We start from the raw sequence: 13,760 nt of genomic DNA, 5'->3' as shown, positions 1-13,760 counted from the left end.
AACCCATGAATATTGACTCCATAAGGCCCAAAGAAGAAGCCCATCCAGGAAAAGAGGAGGATCCATTTGTTTAGAAAATGAGATAAAAATGTATAAGAAAAATAAGAAATATAAGAACGAGGTGTCAATACCTAAAGAAAATGTGGCAATAAGATCAACACGTGGCAAGACATGACGATATGAAGAGACATGTGTCCAAAGAAGAAGCATGAGGTGGAAACATTAGAGCTTAGTGGCAAGATGTAAAGCTTGAGGTGGAAGAGTAAAATAAGAAGCATTCGACACGTGTAACCTAAAAGTTTGTACTTTTAACTTTTGTAATGATGTAATCTCCTTTTTGGTAATTTCACCTTTGATCTTCTACCTATATAAGGAGAAGACATATGATGTATGAGAGATAACTTGCTTTGAGTAATAAACTCTTTCTTTCTCTCCTTCCATGGCTTTCTAAACTCCCCCTTTTAACATTCATAGTTGTTAAATATTTACGTTTAACGTCCGTATAGCATATTAGTTTGAAAAGATTCAGAGTTATACAGCAACAATAGTTATCCTTCAGACGACTCCAAGAGGTGTGTAGAGATACTGGAACATAGCCCTAACCCATGTTGATGAAGAACAGGTGTCAGGCAGAGTTCAGAAGTCTCCACTGAGGATTGCTTTGAAAGGTATACTGGAGTTTCTCTATAACTCTTGTTCTAATTAAATTAATTTGTTATACTTAGTTAAAAGTAAAGCTTTAATATATTATGGATGTTAAATTTCATTTAAAAATGTTTCCTTCAATGTCCGTTTGTCTTCCTACCCTTTTTAGGGTCATAAGAGCGATCCTGCACACAGTAGAAAAACCTTCAGTACATAAATGGTATCAGAGCTTTAAAAGGATCTCACAAATAGTTAGAACTTTTTAAAATCACTATGTCATCATCATATACCAGTATGTTTGCATCACAGCTTAATATTCATAGGAAACCAGTTGACAAAATTACAAGCGGCATAATTGAATTAGACTTAAGTAATAGTTTAGAAATTTCTATTCTCTTAGGCAAATTAATTATATTATTAGAATATTACCAACATCTCCTTAATATAGGAACTAGTGATCTAAATAGGCATATAATGTTAATAAGAAAAGTAGAAATGATTAAATGCCTAATTAATTTCACAATCATGATTTTTCAGGATTATACACACTAGATAATGGATATATCAGTTGAAAGTCTTAGGATTATTGCTGAAAAACCATTAATTTATAATCAGGATATTAATCAACATATTATAAGTTGTAGAAGAGCATTACAAATTATGGAATTAAAAGATAGACAATTAGAATTAGCACAAGGTGCTTTAGACGCTAAGCGTATTGAAAAGATAAAACTACAGAAAAGAGTTTTCGACTTAGAAGATGAAGTAAAAAGATTAGAAGAAAAACGTAGAGAGCAAGAAGAGACAATAGAAATTCAAAAACAAATAATCACTGAAAGTTACAGACATATTCAAGCTTTAATCAATGGAAGAGAATAAAGAAATAACAGAACAAACTCATACAGAAAATACTAATATCTACTATCAAATGGATACTTATGAAGGTGGTATAACTCAAACTTTAAGTTTTAAACCAGATATTTATCAGAAAATACAAGATAAAACTGAAGAGCTATCTGTAAATAAGATATTTAAAACAAAATGGTTTGAGAGAAATAAAAATATACGATATATTGTTCAGAAGCATGCGAATATTATAGATACAACTACTATAAATGGTAGAGCAAAGATAAATTTAATAACAGATGACGTAATAAAAAGAGAATTATCCAAATTATCACATAAAGAATCAAAGAAATATATGAATATTTACTTTGGAGGAATAGAATTCACTATAAAAGCATATTTTCAGAAAAATATCGGTACTCCTATTCAAATATATGTATTAGATGATAGAATATTAGATAATATCCAAGATGCCTTAATAGCAGTAGTAAGAGGAAACTTAATTTATCAGAAACTTAAATTCACAATTCAACCAGATTTTAGTGTCTCATTAGAAGATAAACATAAAGATCTAGCTTTAACACTCTATTATAAATTAGAAGGAATAAGAATGCCCCCAGGAAGTAAAGTAATTAGTATAGAAACAAAAATGATATATGCCCTTACAGGTAATCATCATATCAGAAAACAAAATGATAGGGATATATTAGTACCAAAATTATATCAGGAAATATTAGAACCACTAGAACATAAGGAAAACTCCATAATAACAATACCAGACGAAATATGTATAGATTTTAATTCTAGAAAACTACAACCAATCCAGAAATTATTACCTAGGATAGAAGGAGGAATGTTAAGTTTTAAGAAAGAAATAATAAGACAACCAAGAACCTTAGATTTATTACATACATATTATGAAGATAAGTTACGAATAAAAGTAATATTATTTAATGAGCTACGAGCAACTGACTGTATAGCTAAAATTAATACAGGAACCAAAAGTTTAGTACATATTAGCCAAATAAATGAGAATAAATGTGAACTAATCGAACCACAAACTTATAACTGTCCAAATAGTACTAGAGAAATAATCATAACTAAAAGCATAAGAATTAGATTTAAAATTCAAGATCTAGAATATGAGATAATTGTAGGAGTAACAGAATATGATAGTACATCTGCACTATTATTAGGATACGACTTTTTAAATAAAATAAAATATAAGATAAATAATGAAGGAATTACGATAGAGGACCAAAACAAAATACGGTATATAAATAAAATATGAACATACGACAACAACTTGATAAAAAAGAGAGAAAATTACAAGCAATAAAAACTATTATGGCAGAGACAATCATAGAATCTCAAATAAAATATTTAGCAATTGAATCTAAACAACAAAGATTAGAATGTGAAATCAAACAATTAAAATCTTTATTAGAAACACCTAAGAAAGAATGGATCAAACTTGAAGACGGATGGATAAAAAGAATCTACAAAGATGAGTGATCCTAACCAAAAATTGGACCAAATATGGATAGAGATTGTAGCAAAAGAACAATTAAAGAATACTCTTAGTTTAATACAAGAAAATCATATTCAAATCCAAGAAATGATAACATAGGAATTAACAAAACTGTGGAATACATCGGAAATACCAACGTTTAAGATAATTTTGGAAAAATTAAACATGTTAGTAGCCAATATAGACAAAAGAAAAAGACCCATAGAAGAAAGCTGTAGCATTACCTCAGGAGAAAATCTAAACATTACTATAACACAAACTAACACTCCAGAAATAGTACCCATAGATGCTTGGAGACGAAGCAAGGAACCAATAATGATGGATATAAGTGAAATAAAACCTAAAATCCCTACAACCGTAAATAAAACCTTAGATCTGTTAACAGATTTACACAAAAAAGGACAATTCTAATCTAATGGCAGAATAAGAACATAGTGTAATAACATTTCTTAAAAATCACGCCCAAGAAATTATTGAAAAGGAAAAATACAAATATGAACCGCTAAAAAACAGAAAACTCAAAGACAATGATGCTAAAACATCCAATGTAGACGTAAGCACCGAAGCCGAATACCTTCAAATAAAAATCGAAAAACAACATAAAGAAATCAAAGACCTGCAAAAAGAAAACATAAAATTAGTCATAAATTCGAATACAGAATGGGTCGAAAAATATAAAAAATATAAACACAAATTTAAAAATACTAAAAAAGAATTAAAAGAAACAAAGCTAGACTTAAAACAAACAAAAACAGAGCTAATCCACATTACAGATGAATTAAAAGAATTAAAGGAAGAAGTAAGAGTTTTAAGAACAATGGTTAAAGAAGTAAAAGGGAAAACTATTCACATCAGGAACAGTAGTAGTGATAGTTCAGATACGCAAAGTGAAAATAAACTAAAAATCATTGGGTATATAGAAGAAGAAAATAAAGATGAAACAAAATTAATAGAAGAAAATCATCAAATAATGAAAGCATTAGAACAAATGAAGAACATTAATGCAATAATAGAAGAAGAACCAGAAAGTGATATAGAAAACAACGAATACAACAACAAATACACTAGGTATGAAGAATCAGATATAAGATCAGAAAATATAGTAAACGAAGATGCCGATAATTATCCAGAAGAAGAAATGATAGACCCCAATTTAGACGTAGTAACTAAAAAAGTACCTACAATTCCACGACATATACCTATAGGCCAACAAGGAGACTTTAAAGAATTTATAGGATCTATGTCTCAAGGATTAAATCCAAATGGATATTTTTTAGACTTAGATAATGTCTATGATGAACAAGAAATAAGTAGACGAATAAATGATTGGAATTTAGGAATGTACATAGCCTTAATGAATTCATCTCACACTGAAAATTTAGATTATATGTATGACCTAATCTCTAAAACAATGATATAAAGGTAGGACTCGCTGAAGGATAATCCATTTATTACAAGGAGTTAAAAGACTTATGGTTTCAGGTTTGATTAGCTGGACTTTAAAGAAATCAAGGAAATTATTTCCTAATAATATATGTTGTTTCATATTATTTTCTTGATAAATTATGGGTAGTCGAAAGATTGTCTTGTTAAGTATTAATCTCATATTTTCGGCTATAATATCTAATTCTTTCATTTGTTCATTAAATCCTGTAACTCTGACCTTATGTCCTTTAGATCTTTTCCATTTATGGGGAACTAGTACCTTTTGCTTCGCTAAACATATATCAGCTCCACTATCTATAAATATGCGGCGTTTTATAATCTTATTAGGTTTATATTCTACCGGTGCTTCTACATATATGGCTACCATTAGTTATCAGTTTCACTATCTTCATATTCTATTGGTTCTAATTCTTCTGAGTTCTCACCTTCTGTTTCAGTAATATAAAATTCATCTTCTGTATGCCATTTATCATCGCTGGCTCTTATATAGGAACAACAGAATTTATAATGAGTCTAGAACAAATAAGAGCCAGCGATGATAAATGGCATACAGAAGATGAATTTTATATTACTGAAACAGAAGGTGAGAACTCAGAAGAATTAGAACCAATAGAATATGAAGATAGTGAAACTGATAACTAATGGTAGCCATATATGTAGAAGCACCGGTAGAATATAAACCTAATAAGATTATAAAACGCCGCATATTTATAGATAGTGGAGCTGATATATGTTTAGCGAAGCAAAAGGTACTAGTTCCCCATAAATGGAAAAGATCTAAAGGACATAAGGTCAGAGTTACAGGATTTAATGAACAAATGAAAGAATTAGATATTATAGCCGAAAATATGAGATTAATACTTAACAAGACAATCTTTCGACTACCCATAATTTATCAAGAAAATAATATGAAACAACATATATTATTAGGAAATAATTTCCTTGATTTCTTCAAAGTCCAGCTAATCAAACCTGAAACCATAAGTCTTTTAACTCCTTGTAGTAAATGGATTATCCTTCAGCGAGTCCTACCTTTATATCCACTCACAATACATAATATCAAAACAAACAGAGATAATAATTTAGAACTTTTAAAACAGAAATATTTAGACCATTTAAAGATCAACTTTGGAGAAAACCCTATAACGTTGTGGGAAAAAGAAAAGATATATGCTAAGATAGAACTCATAAACCCTAATGATGTTGTTCGCACTAGACCAATAAGATATAGTCCTGATGATCAAAAGGAATTTAAAATACAAATAAAAGAATTATTAAACTTAAAAATTAATTCAAGAAAGTAAAAGCCCTCATAGTAGCCCGACATTCTTAGTAAGAAAACATAGCGAACAAAAGAGAGGCAAAGCAAGAATGGTAATAGATTATCGAGAACTAAATAAGAAAACGATTTTTGATGGATATTTTTTACCTTATAAGAGAAATTTAATTAATAGATTATCAGGAAAAAAGTGGTTTAGTAAATTTGATTGTAAAAGTGGCTTTTGGCAAATTAAGCTTACTAAAGAATCAAGACATTTAACAGCATTTAGTGCACCACAAAGATATTATGAATTGATTGTGTTACCTTTTTGTTTGAAAAATGCACCCCAGATATTTCAACGACGAATGGATACGATATTTAGAAAATTAAATGAATTCTGTGTAGTTTATGTCGATGATATATTAATCTACAGTAATAATATAGCAGACCATTTACAGCACCTAGATGCATTTATAAAAATAGTAAGACAACATGGAATCCTTTTATCTGAAAAGAAATAAGAAATCTTTAAAAATAAAATAGAATATTTAGGATATATAATAGATAGTGAAGGATTACAACTACAAGATCATATCGTAACTAGAATCGAAAATTTTAAAGAAAAATTAGATACTAAGAAAGAAGTCCAACAATTTCTAGGAATAATAAATTATGCATCAGATTATATAAAAGACTTACCAAAATTACGACAACCCTTGCAAGAGCTAATTAAGAAACATAAAGTATTTGAATGGACGACAACTCATACTGATACTATAAGAAAAATAAAAGAAGCAGTAAAAGTTCTCCCAAAATTACGGCTACCTAAAGATAATGATCAATTAGAATTATATACCGATGCTAGTGATATCGGGTGGGGAGCAGTACTCATCGCATATAGAAAAGAAGATATAGACAAAGAAACTCCTTTAATATGTGGCTATAGATCAGGAACTTGGAAACCCTCAGAGAAAAATTATCATATCAATGAAAAAGAATTACTAGCTGTTAAAAATGGAATTAAAGGATTTAGGTATCATTTGTTACCCATAGAATTTATCATAAGAACAGATAATACACAAGTAGGAGCATTTATCAGAAATAAAATAGATCCCCTACCAGAACTAAACAAAAGAAGGCATTGGCAAAGTTTTTTCAATTGCTATAATTTTGTTGTTAAACCTATCTCTGGAAAACGAAATATCTTAGCTGATTTTTTGAGCAGGAATGGAGATAATGATCCAGCGAATATCAGAAATCAGAAATCAGAACCGCCAGATGCTGGCAATGATCAGAAATCATGAGAACTTTCTGGACAACCTTGAGGAAGAACTCAAGAAACTCCAGTCTCAGAACAATCAGAATATAAGAACCATGGCTCCTAGATCATCTTATGAGTTGTTAGGAGATCTTCATAAGAAACCAATTGAGATGCCAACTTCATCGAGTGGACTCTCAGGAGCCACCACCTTAAACCATTCTAAGCTGATTAATCAGAACTCATCAGAAATCACAACCTCCCAGGTTATACAATTCCCTCCAGAAATGACAGAAGCATATAAGAATATCATGAAATTTTTTACATATAAGAAGAGTCAAACCGTATATAGAACCATTAAGATGACCAAATACCCTAGGTATATATGCTCAGAAGACTGCAGTCCAGATGTTGTTCAGAAACTATTTCGATATGGATTTCTGGACAAAGTCATGACTGATGAGAGCCTTAATAGTGTTTCAAAACTACCATCTATCATACCCAGATCCATTGACGAACTTGGATTAAGATTTGGAAGAGGAATATTTTGTGTTCAAATTTTTGATGCTGCTATGGACTTAGAAGGGAAACCAATAATAATTGCTCAGATCTTTAAGACTGGTAGAAACACTAAGATTGATGTAGATAATTCCGACCATCAATGGGACATTCCATGCAAATTAGAAAATTTTAAATCTTGGTTAGGAGAAAAACGAGCACATGGAATCCATACGATCAAATGTAGACTCGAAGACTATATTAGAAATAAAAAAGTGGCTTTAATAGCCAGATCGAATCATGGAGAAGTGGAAGAAATGATAACTATCAACTATTTAATGGAAATGGGTGATGAAACGAGTCAACAAATTTTGATAGAAATGCATACGAAATTGATGGATAAGAAATATAAACATAGTTCAGATACATTGGCCCATTATGAATCCATATATGGCCCAAGAAAATCATGTTTAATTAGAATTGAGCCCATAAGACCTGAACCCATGAATATTGACTCCATAAGGCCCAAAGAAGAAGCCCATCCAGGAAAAGAGGAGGATCCATTTGTTTAGAAAATGAGATAAAAATGTATAAGGAAAATAAGAAATATAAGAACGAGGTGTCAATACCTAAAGAAAAGGTGGCAATAAGATCAACACGTGGCAAGACATAACGATATGAAGAGACATGTGTCCAAAGAAGAAGCATGAGGTGGAAACATTAGAGCTTAGTGGCAAGATGTAAAGCTTGAGGTGGAAGAGTAAAATAAGAAGCATTCGACACGTGTAACCTAAAAGTTTGTACTTTTAACTTTTGTAATGATGTAATCTCCTTTTTGGTAATTTCACCTTTGATCTTCTACCTATATAAGGATAAGACATATGATGTATGAGATATAACTTGCTTTGAGTAATAAACTCTTTCTTTCTCTCCTTCCATGGCTTTCTAAACTCCCCCTTTTAACATTCATAGTTGTTAAATATTTACGTTTAACGTCCGTATAGCATATTAGTTTGAAAAGATTCAGAGTTATACAGCAACAATAGTTATCCTTCAGACGACTCCAAGAGGTGTGTAGAGATGCTAGAACATAGCCCTAACCCATGATGATGAAGAACGGGTGTCAGACAGAGTTCAGAAGTCTCCACTGAGGATTGCTTTGAAAGGTATACTGGAGTTTCTCTATAACTTTTGTTCTAATTAAATTAATTTGTTATACTTAGTTAAAAGTAAAGCTTTAATATATTATGGATGTTAAATTTCATTTAAAAATGTTTCCTTCAATGTCCGTTTGTCTTCCTACCCTTTTTAGGGTCATAAGAGCGATCCTGCACACAGTAGAAAAACCTTCAGTACATAAATGGTATCAGAGCTTTAAAAGGATCTCACAAATAGTTAGAACTTTTTAAAATCACTATGTCATCATCATATACCAGTATGTTTGCATCACAGCTTAATATTCATAGGAAACCAGTTGACAAAATTACAAGCGGCATAATTGAATTAGACTTAAGTAATAGTTTAGAAATTTCTATTCTCTTAGGCAAATTAATTATATTATTAGAATATTACCAACATCTCCTTAATATAGGAACTAGTGATCTAAATAGGCATATAATGTTAATAAGAAAAGTAGAAATGATTAAATGCTTAATTAATTTCACAATCATGATTTTTCAGGATTATACACACTAGATAATGGATATATCAGTTGAAAATCTTAGGATTATTGCTGAAAAACCATTAATTTATAATCAGGATATTAATCAACATATTATAAGTTGTAGAAGAGCATTATAAATTTGTAAATCCTTTGAACTACCATGATACCTTATGTTTTAGCCACTGATATTAAAACATTGATATTGAAACATATAGGCAAAAGAAGAAACTAACTTTTATTATAAGAGTTTTAATTAATAATAGTTTTAGTTTAACCTTAAACACGTGTCTAGGATTAATAAAAAATATTATTATGCGGAAAATCTGACGCACCTATACTCTGCTGCTCTTGGGTAATACTACTATGCTTTTCATCAATTTCTTCTTTGTGGATTGCTAAATACCAACCCCTAATTACTTGTCACCGCTCCCTTTTGGACGTTTTTGTCATTGTCATTTATTTCTAACAAAAATTCTCATTCTCTCTAATTTCTTCCAAAATCACAAACCCGAACAACAATCATGGTTGGCGGTCACAACAAACGAAAATAACTAATGTTTGCTAAATTTTAATCGAAAACACGGGTTTCGTCTCCGGATTTGGAGACAAAAATTAGGGCTGGCGGTAATTATCCCGCCTCCCTTTACGGGAGGCCAAATTCAAATTTTCTGCTATATTTTTGGTCGGCCTCCCTTTAGGGGGGGCCTGAAATTGGGAAAAAGCCTATACCGAGTTACCGAAGCGTCCGATTATTGTTTTGACGATAAATTATTATTTATCTATCATTAATTAATGTAAGTATTGAAATTGATAGTAAATAAGAACGTAACTCAATTAGAAAAATTACTAATTGGATTGGAGTAAATAATAACAGAAATGCTTACGGTTTAGGAACAAATTTCAATTAGAGTAAATAAGAACTAACGTTATTTGATTGGTTTATCCTTTTTCAGACTTTTGACATTGGAGGTAGTTTCGGACAGCGGCAGACTACCAGACGTGGTATCACTGTCTCTGCTTAGAGGAGTCGAGACGCAGAGGTTGATGGCGAATGCAGGGAGGGCACACGAGGCACACCATCAACACATTAGAGCTGCTGAGGAGGATGATGCCGTCGTGGGCGTGGATGACTCAGATCATCCCGCAACTGAGAGGATCCCACTTTGTCAGGTGACTAAGGGGAGATGCGGCCGTTTTGTTGCTGCTGAGTCGTCATCCGGTAAATAATTTACATTATTATTTTATTTTGTTATTAGTTTACTTTAGTTATTATTATTATAACATTTCAATCGTTTAAATGTTATATGTGTAATATAATTTCAAGGAGCAGCAAACGCTCCGGATGAGGATTGGATAGTGACGGAGCAGGTCCCCGGCGGTCCTGTTGATGGTTCTGTGATTTCCAGCTTCTTGGGACATATTGCTTCTGGGACTTGGAGAGGGCAGCTGAGGAGCCACCTTAGGTGCCATACTAGAGCGTCATTTTGCAAGAGACTGGTCACCTGGTGCAGTGGCTCGACCCCAGAGGTCAAGACACTTCTATAGGCATCTCACTTGTCACACCTCCTAGCGATCATGTACCAACACATTGATATGCCCCTTATATCTTCTTTTCTGGAGCGTTGGCAGCCGGACACGTCATCATTTCACATGCCCTTCGGTGAGATGACCATTATGATGTATGACATGTGGCAGATTCTACGTATCCCAGTAGACGGGCGAATGGTGATTGCTGACGAGGGGTCGTGTGAGCTTCAGACCTCAGTCATGGAGCTGTTCAGGGTCACTAGGGAGGAGTTGTTGACTAGACACTACAGAGGTGGTGGATTATTGGCCAGTTCCATCATTGATATGTGTATCGTAGATCGGATTGCCAAGACTGAGGCGATCAGGTGGATGTGGTTGATGTTTGGTTCCACCTTGTGTATAGACAAGAGCGGCGACCGGATCCGACCCTCGTGCTGGTCGAGGTGCAGGACATGTTAGATGACATGACTGGATACTCATGGGGCTCAGCTACACTAGCATACCTATACCGCCAGCCAGGTATTGCTAGTGGAGGAGATTGTGGGCAGATCACGGGATGTTTGACTCTTCTTCATGCATGGATATATGAGTATTTCCCGTGCTTCAAAGTTCAGAGAGAGGGAGTGCTAGTGGGGGCGGATGTACCTCGAGCTCACATGTGGACAACGAGTGCGTAGGAGAAGATAGATGATCAGCTGAGATCATTCTGTTTCCATCTGACTCTTTCTGGTGTCGTATCCACACTTTGAGGACTACATATACATGATGGATACGATACCGGGATGTGATGGAGTTGTACATGCCCGATCGATGCGTCCGTTAGTTGGGGTTTGTCCAGACCACTCCCATGCCAATTATCAGGCCCTCGAAGGCCATACATGCCTGGACTAGCTCTCGGTATCAAGTAGAGCTTCCAGACGTGGTTGCCATCGATAGTTGGCAATTATTCCTCGAGTCGTCATCGCTCATGTTATCTCGGTATACTCCCGCTCGATCTCCGTCAGCATGTGATGATTTGTACATGATGTGGTACACTCGCTATTCACATCCACGTGTCATGAACGAGATTCATGCACCCCCACTTGTGGTTCTTACTCGTTCCAACAGTGGGATTGTAAGTGATTTTGATTTTAATATATGAGTTCACAAATATGTTTGTAAATTAATAAGAATCACAAATTGAACTTAACTGTTTTCTTTTTGGTTTTTGCAGTGGGTTAGTCTTATGGCTAACTTGTGCTATAATATGCTAGACGTGATTAAAGAGTATGATGAGGAGCGTCCGGTGGAATGGGCAGAGTAGTTGGCAGATGTTATGAATGATTGGCATCTGGCCAAATGAGTCGGGACTGTATTCTGAGTTTTTATATATGTATGGATTATATTGTACATTTCGAGTTTTTATACTTTTTTTTTAAATTGTATTTTATATTTTGAGTTTTTACACATTTTTAGTAAACACATATCACTAAACTGAAATATTAATAAACTGAAATATCAATAAACTGAAATAACACTAAACAGGAATATCCAAAAACTGAAATATCACTAAACTGAAATATCACTAAACTGAAATATCAAAAAACTGAAATATCAAAAAACTGAAATATCAATGAACCAAAATATCAATAAAATGAAATATCAATAAACTGAAATATCACTAAACTAAAATATAAAAAAAAGGGTTAATTACAAATAACTACCCTGTGGTTTGGCCGATTTGCGATGTGGTACCTGTGATATTTTTTTTTTTGCAAACACAACCTTATGGTTGCAAAATTTTACATGTTTTTTTACTTTGTCAAATTTGGCCGATGACGACTTCGAAATGAAAATTTTCAAGAGTTAAATGATATTTTAAGCAACTTTAATTATTCAACTTTTTAGGTTTGAGGTCATTTAGGTGGTGTTTTTTATGAGAGAGAAAGAAAATGTTTAGAGAGAGAAAACTCCAAAAATGATGATTTTGAAAAATTAAGAATATGGTTCCATAATAAATACGATACCAAATAAGTTTAGTTCTTGAAAATTTTCATTTTGAGGTCGTTATCGGCCAAATTTGGCAAAGTAAAAAAAACATGTAAAATTTTGCAACCATAAGGTTGTGTTTGCAAAAAAAAAATACCACAGGTACCATATCGCAAATCGGCCAAACCACAGGGTAGTTATTTGTAATTAACCCAAAAAAAATTGAAATATCACTAAACTGAAATATCAAAAAACTGAAATATCAATAAACTGAAATATCAATAAACTGAAATATCGATAAACTGAAATATCAAAAAACTGAAATATCAATAAACTGAAATATCACTAAACTGAAATATCACTAAACTAAAATATCATTGAACTAAAATATCAATAAACTGAAATATCCAAAAACTGAAATATCACTAAACTGAAATATCAAAAAACCGAAATATCACTCAGAAAGTACTAAAACTGGAAATACTAATAAACTGAAATATCATTAAATTCCATATATTAATACAAACAAATACAATAACAAAAAAAAAACTAATAACCCCTGATGCTAGCCAATCTATCCCATTGTGCTCTCCGAGCAACATATAATCGGTCCCATCCTGCAATGATACGATGACAATATCTCGACGAATAATTGAATATAGTCGGTACCGGAAAATCTCTAGATAAATCTAACTGAATATAGTGTTAGTACGAATCCCCCAAATGAGCTATAACTAGCCCCCGTTCTGGTCGTGTAGCAGTTGAGGGTGCATACAACAGTAGCACAGTACCACATGCCATTGAGCTCTTCCCACTCACGTACCCAAAAAATACAGCAGCATTGTACAACGTAGCAATCGGATACAAGTCATCCCAAACAAGCATCCAATGTGCAACGTTACAAGCTAAATCATCCACATCAAGATATGATTCCACATACGACTTAATTGCCCACGATTTTATCAGCTTGTATGTAATCAGAAATTTCAGATGCATTTCCATATGCATCATTAATAATATATTGTTATAAAGTTAATATTGCAAAACTAATAGTAAATATGTATGGGTTAATGACATATTACCAGTTATACCAGCATTCTGGACGGATGATGAAGAG

Source organism: Euphorbia lathyris, chromosome 7 (assembly GCF_963576675.1).
Source record: "Euphorbia lathyris chromosome 7, ddEupLath1.1, whole genome shotgun sequence".
NCBI lineage: Eukaryota > Viridiplantae > Streptophyta > Magnoliopsida > Malpighiales > Euphorbiaceae > Euphorbia > Euphorbia lathyris.
This window is presented reverse-complemented; position numbering follows the sequence as displayed.